The sequence below is a fragment of the Penaeus vannamei genome, chromosome 36 (genome assembly GCF_042767895.1).
Source record: "Penaeus vannamei isolate JL-2024 chromosome 36, ASM4276789v1, whole genome shotgun sequence".
Lineage (NCBI taxonomy): Eukaryota > Metazoa > Arthropoda > Malacostraca > Decapoda > Penaeidae > Penaeus > Penaeus vannamei.
Window position 1 is genome coordinate 9165322 of NC_091584.1, and position 7500 is coordinate 9172821.

Below are 7500 nucleotides of genomic sequence, written 5' to 3' on the forward strand. Positions count from 1 at the left end.
TTCGTACCGCTCCTCCCTCCTCCTCCTTCGTCCCCCTCCTCCTCCTCCTCCTCCACCACCTCCTCTCCTCCTCCACCACCTCCCTCTCCTCCCTCCTCCACCTCCCTCTCCTCCTCCTCCTCCTTCTCCCTTCGTACCCCTCCTCCTCCTCCTCTTCCACCACCACCACCCCCTCCTCCTCCTCCTCCTTCTTCCCTTCGTACCCCTCCCCCTCCCCTCCCCATCCCCTCCCTTCCCGCTTATGGCTCCTATTAATTTTTCAACAAGTTGACTTTTCACCGCCGGGTCATTAGGGTCTTAATGAAGCTCTTAAAGACGGCCTTCGAGGCACTTGACGGCGGCTCCTTAATGACTCAGCAGGTAATTACAGCCCGGGTGATTTAGCGTTAATGGTAGGCCTATATACACAGTCGGCTGAGGACCTGCTTGTATGGTTCGGTTAATTATCATTTATTATTATTATTATTATTATCATCATCATCATCATCCTCATTATCATTATTATTGTTGTTGTTGTTGTTATTTGTGGATCAGCGGAGTCTGTCTGTCCGTTTGTCTGTTTGTATCTGCTTGTCTTTGCTTCTGTCTGTCTGTGTCTGTCTGTCTGTCTATTTGGCTCTCCGTCTAGGGTGTCTCCGCTATTTATTCTGTCTCTCTGTCTGCCAGTCTGCCTGCCTGCCTTTGTCTAGACTGACTGACTTGTTTCTACGTTTGTGTGTAAGTCTGTAGGCCTCTTCTCTCAGATCCTATTTTACTTTCCCTTTCATCTCTCTCTCTCTCTCTCTCTCTCTCTCTCTCTCTCTCTCTCTCTCTCTCGCTCTCTCTCTCGCTCTCGCTTTCGCTCTCTCTTTCTCTCGCTCTCTCTCGCTCTCGCTCTCTCTCGCTCTCACTCTCGCTCTCTCTCTCTCGCTCTCGCTCTCGCTTTCGCTCTCGCTCTCTCTCGCTCTCGCTCTCTCCTTCGCTCTTCGCTGCCGCTCTCTCTCTCGCCTCTTCTCTCCCGCTCTCTCGCTCTCGCTCTCTCTCGCTCTCGCTCAAGCTCACGCCTCGCTCGCTCACGCCTCGCTCGCTCACGCTCAGCTCGCTCACGCTCTCGCTCGCTCACGCCTGCTCGCCCCTCTAGCTCTCTCTCGCTTCGCTCTCTCTACTTAAAGCTCTCTCTCGCCTCGCCTTCTCGCCTCGCTCTCTCTTGCTCTCTCTTTCTCGCCTCTCTCGTATTTCTCTCGCTCTCTCTCTCTCTCTCTCTCTCTCTCTCTCTCTCTCTCTCTCTCTCTCTCTCTCTCTCTCTCTCTCTCTCTCTCTCTCTCTCTCTCTCGCTCTTTCTCGCTCTCTCTCTCTAGCTCTCTCAGCTCTCTCTAGCTCTCTCTCTCTCTCTCTCTCTCTCTCTCTCTCTCTCTCTCTCTCTCTCTCTCTCTCTCTCTCTCTCTCTCTCTCTCTCTCTCTTTCTCTCTCTTCTTTCTTTTTCTCTTGGTCTTTCATCGCCGTCCTTGGTTTCTCTCCTTTTCTTCCTTCCTTCTTCCTTTTCTTCCTTCTCCATTCCTCCCCTCTTAGACTTTCCGCTTTATCTTCCTTTCCACTCTTGCCAGTCCACTCCCTCCTTCTCCCTGCCTTTTTTATCCTCCCTCTCTCCCTCTCCTTCCCTCCTTCCCTCCCTCTCTTTCCCTCCTTCCCTCCCTCTCTCTCCCTCCGTCCCTCCCTCTCTTTCCCTCCTTCCCCGCTTCCCTCTCTCTCTCCCTCCGTCCCTCCATCTCTCTCCCTTCTTCCCTCCATCTCTCTTCCTTCTTCTCTCCCTCTCTCTCTTTTCTTCCCTCTCTCACTTTTGCTTCTTCCTTCCTCTTCACTCGCTCCGTCTCATTTCACCTTCTTTTCTTTCATTCCTTCCCCTCTCTCCTCCCCCTCAATTTCCTCCTTCCATCCTTCCTCCCTCCCTCTCTCTCCTGTTCACCCTTCCCTCTCTCTCTCTCTCTCTCTCTCTCTCTCTCTCTCTCTCTCTCTCTCTCTCTCTCTCTCTCTCTCTCTCTCTCTCTCTCTCTCTCTCTCTCTCTCTCTCGTCCCCCAATCTCCTCCCTCCCTCCCTCTCTCCCCTTTCCCCTTCCTCTCTCTCTCTCCTTCCTTCCCTCCCCTCTCTCCCCCGTTCCCACGCCTCACCCTTTCCCTGCCTCTCTCTCTCTCTCTCTTTCTCTCTCCTTCCCTCTTTCCCCCTCCCTCCCCCGCCGCAACCCCTCACCTCTCCCTCCTCCACCCCCCACCCCCCACCCCCCGAGACCGGCGCCCTCACAGCAGCGGGATCACAGTTTCCAAAAGAACCCAACCTAATTAGCAGGTGCAGAACCTGTCTCTCTGAACAGGGACTGGCGAATCAGACCAGCGGCTATTGAGCTGCAGGGGGGAGGGGCTGTGGGTAATTCTGTCGAGTTCTGGAGGCTTGTGTGTGGATGGGTGTGTGGATGGTGTGTGGGTGGGTGTGGATAGGTGTGTGGATGGGTGTGGATGGTGTATGGATGGGTGTGGGTGGGTGTGGATGGTATGTGGATGGTGTGTATATGTGTGTATGTGTAAGTGTGTGCGTAAGTCTAAAACGTGTGTACCAGAACTTTAGGGAGAGACATTATGTGGAGTGCTATTGCACATATGGACACACACATACAAACGCTCGCTCACATACACGGAAACACATTAAATGCAAAGAATCGACGTTTGAAATATATTACAAAACATCCTTTGCTCTCTATATAAAAAAATAAAGAATTAAAAAATGATACACCTTACTTATCTATTATCAGCACAGAGAGAGAGAGAGAGAGAGAGAGAGAGAGAGAGAGAGAGAGAGAGAGAGAGAGAGAGAGAGAGAGAGAGAGAGAAGAGAGAGAAGAGAGAGAGAGAGAGAGAGAGAGAGAGAGAGAGAGAGAGAGAGAGAACGCAACGATAAAAAGAAATAAAAATATCGAAAAACGAGACAAACCTTCCAAATAAACCTATTTTGTTAAATTGCTAATCTGATTTTTTTTTTTTTTTTTTTTTTTTGTCACTGTATCACCATCTTAGATTGAATTAACATTTTTCCAAAGCGTTTTTCAATGAGGATTTCACGGATGCTGGACGGAGCGAAGGACGAATGAAAGCTTGACAAAGAACTCTCAGCTTGAAATCGATGCAATAGGGGGGGAGTGGGGGCGGTGGGGGGGGAGGGCTATTGAGTTGACGTGAGATAAAATTTGGATGTTTTTCTTTTCTTCTCTGTGTCTGTCTCACTGTCCGTTGCTGCTCTGGTTCTCTGCCTCTCTCTGTGGTGTTCAGTTTTCGTTTTTCCTTTCTTTCTCTTTCGTTCTCGTCTCTTTCTCTCTGTCTCTCTCCTCACGCACTCTCTTACTCGCATGAACGCTCTGTCTCTCTCTCTATCTTGTTTTCGCTCTCTCTTTCTCACTCACTCAGTCATTCTCTCTCTCTCTTTCTCTCTTGTTTTTGCTCTCTCTCTCTCACTCACTCACTCATTCTCTCTCTCTCTCTCTCTCTCTCTCTCTCTCTCTCTCTCTCTCTCTCTCTCTCTCTCTCTCTCTCTCTCTCTCTCTCTCTCTCTCACTCTTGCACTCATTCTCTCTCTCTCTCTCTCTCTCGCTCTCTCTCTCTTTCTCTTTCTTCACTCTCGCTCCCTCTCTCCATCCCTCCTCCTTCTCTCTCTCTCTCTCTCTCTCTCTCTCTCTCTCTCTCCCTCTCTCTCTCTCTCTCTCTCTCTCTCTCTCTCTCCCTCTCTCTCTCTCTCTCTCTCTCCCTCCCTCCCTCCCTCCCTCCCTCCCTCTCTCTATCTATCTATCTCCATCTCTCTGTCTCTCCTTCTTTCTCTCTCTCTTTCTTTTCCTCCATCATCATCATCATCGTCAGCAATTCCCCTTTCTTACCGAGCCGCTTCAACTCTGTCCTCCTCGCTCCGCTAAGTCGAAGTGACTTTGGCTGAAAAAAAAATTGGCTGAGTTCTGATTAGGTAAATGTCGGTGCTCATTATCACGTTTCTCATTTCGAGTTTTGCTGATAGTGTCTTTTTTTGTGATTTATCATATTATTACGGTCTGTTCTTGTCTGCTGTTATCATCGTTATTATTGTCACTGTTGTTATCGTTGTTATTATTATCGTGGCTGTTATCAACCTTATTATTATCACTGTTGTTATCATCTTTATCATTATCAATGCTATCATCGTTATTATCATAATTGCTGTTATCATCTTTATTGCCAGCACTTTTGCTATCCTCGTTATTACTATCACTGTTTTCATCATCGTTATTACTATCACTGTTGTCATCATCGTTATTATTATAACTGATGTTACCATTTTCATTGCTGTTATATTCGTTATCATTATCATTATCGTTCTCATCTTAATTATTATCCTTATTGTTACCATCATTATTGTCATTATATTGCTGTGCTTATGGTCGTCATAATCATTTTTATTACTAATGACGTTCTTTATACCCAGCGTTAATAACCCTTTCCCTATTAATGGACATTAAATCCAAGAAGCCAGTGAGAGGCGATCTATTTCAGTCACCGTGGCACTTCCCGTTTTCTATGAGGCAGTAACAACGGTTTCCTTCTTGGGTGGACTGCGTTTTTTCCCGTTTTCTTCGCGCTGCTTCGCTCCTTAAAAAGAGGAGGGGAAGGAAAAAGACGGTGAAGAAAGGGAATAAATGGAAGGAGGGAGAAAAGAAAAGAAAAACGGGAAGGGAAAAAAAGAAAAAGCGATTAAAAGGAAGGAGGAAGAGAAAAAAGGAAGAAAGTTAAGGAAAAAGGAGAAGAAGATGAAGGAGTAAGAATAAAGAATGAATATGAAAGAGAAAAAGAGGATATGATGAAAGTGAGGGAGAAATAAAGGACAGAAGGAAAATGAAAGAGAAGAGAAGCAAAAGGGAAATGAAAAAGGAAAAGAAAAGTAATAAAATGAAGAGAAAAAGAAAACGAAATAGACGAAAAGTAAGAAGTAGTAATAGAAGCAGGAACGCAAGAGAAACGCCTCCCTGCATGGCCCAAAACACAATTCCCACTCGAAATTTTTCTCACTAGTGTCAGATGAAATGTTTTAGAAACAGATCCCAACGTTTGAGTTCCTGAAGTCCTTCGTTCAATTTGCATGGTGTTGCGAGCGAGAGCGGAGGTAGCAATTAAATCTGAGCACAATGCAATCGACACTATTTAGACGGCGAGCGGCGAGCTGAGAGCACTGCGCACCTTCGTGTGTGTGTGGACTCCGTCCTAGAACAACTACGGTCTGCGAGGCTTTGTGCAGTCGGGGACGGATGAGAGCCAATGGCATAGTCAGAACAATCCCTTGCAGGAATTCCTTATACAAGCGACACTGCATTGTGTGAGATTACCGCGAATCCTTGGTGTTGTGCTGCAGCTATGTAAAAAAAAACACGGTGAAGTCAGCATAAAAATCTGACCAATTTAATTCAGTACACAGTAACTGTGTCAAAAAAGTTGTAGTTAATTGTCAGCAACTACGAAGCTTTCCAGGCCATTAAGGACGCCCAGGCACCGGCCAGCCTCCTCGGCCGCCCACAACACAAGGCGCCTGGGTTTTGTCGCCAAGTTCGCCTCAGAAATAGAACACGTCCTTGAAGCCAACAACCAAGCCTCAGATGCCTCATCCAGGATATCGAGTCAACAGCCCTATTGAATATTATTTGATTAGCAGAGAGGAGCAACAGGATGTTTCTCTCGCCAGAGTCACAGCGGGAATAATTGTCTCCAGCCAGAGCAGGTGTCGCTTCACGACTCCCACGGCGCTTTCCTCTGTGATGTCTCATTGAGAAGACCTCGCTCCTACATTCTGCCATTGCCCCTCAGGCGATTCTTCAAGGTTTACCATCTTCATGTAACCGAAGACTTCATCCACAGTGAGGTAAGGCTAGATAACCTGGCATCAGTTAGAATGTCATCCGCATCAAGCACCAAAGCAATAAAGTCTTGCAGCACGCTTAGTGGCAGCTTCAAGCAAGTATCCTCGACCTCGTCGGCCCGCTCCCCAGGTTTGTGATTAACTGACCAGATCATCGCCGCTGCCATCGCGATCATCTCCATTGCCACCCAGATCTCTCGTGATGAAACGCCTAGTACAGACACAACTGATGATGATTAAGCCTGCTAAGGATCCTCATCAGCTCGAAGTTTATAGACCCCACTCCGTCCCATCCCAGCACCAAGGGAGTGCCTCCATCACCAAATGAAAGAGGCCCTTACTGCTTCATCCACCGATCACTGGAAGTTCCTGGTCTTCCTCATTATATCCAACACTTTCTAGCAAGACCTGCCATCCACCACCGCCGAGATCACACAAAACCAAAATAGCCCTCTCTGTTAACGTCCTAGTTAGCAATGGAGGACAGGATTTCTGAGTTTCAAGAGACCTGTAAGTGATCACGTGGCCCACATCCCCTTTTGAACATAATCTTAATATTTTGGAAAGTCTGTGGATTTGGAAAGAAAAATTCAATCTCAGTGAATACTCATCCTCTACAGATACAGAACCCTAAAATAAAAATTTTGACAACAAAATTGCTGCAACAGTTTTCTTTTGTTTCTTTTAGTCTTGATGGATTCTGCAGAAAACGGCCCACTTCTCCATTGCCTTGGCACGCTCCTCTTTGCTGCTCTCTCACTTCAACATTTTACTTATCTTTTAGGTTGGTTACAAACTATTTATGGTTCATTTATAGTACAAGTTGCATACTTTCATTTAATTTTATTTAAGGGCTGATTAAAGATAGAATTTTGACTTTATTGACAAATAATTGCAACCGGCTCCCACCTGGGATGATGCTGCATTCAAATTATTTTCTGTCCTCTTATTATCTTGATTTTTAAGGTTTATAGTCAATTTACATCTATGATTGTGATATTACACTAATTGTATAAAGATTCTTCACCATGTAATAAAAAATATATATATATTTTATTATTCGTTAATTATCTCGTATGCTATTCACTAGTCAATTATTCATTGTTATTTGTATTGTTAACAAATTAAGTATTAATTATTAATATACTCTTTTATTCTCAACTGTTAATTTGAATACGAGGAATTTTAGAATTTGACTGTTTTATGTTTTGATACTTCAACTATCAGACTGTCATATTCCAAATAAGGTTAATTCTCATTTTTGCTTTTAATTGTTGATATATGATAATTACTGTAATTTCATTTAGTACTGAATTGTAATTAACAATAATGAATTGATATAACTTTGTATATATTTATGATGGTTTGTTATTTACAGTTAATGTCTCACTGAAGATGGGTGAAGTCAATCCAAAACGTTTGATTTCTACTATTGCAATAATAAATTGAAGTTCATTGCTTATTTGTCACCCTTGAGAAAAGTTTTTTTTTCTGGCAACGTCGGTGTTTAAATTTGTTATATATATATACATATATATATATATATATATATATATATATATATATATATATATATATGTGTGTGTGTGTGTGTGTGTGTGTGTGTG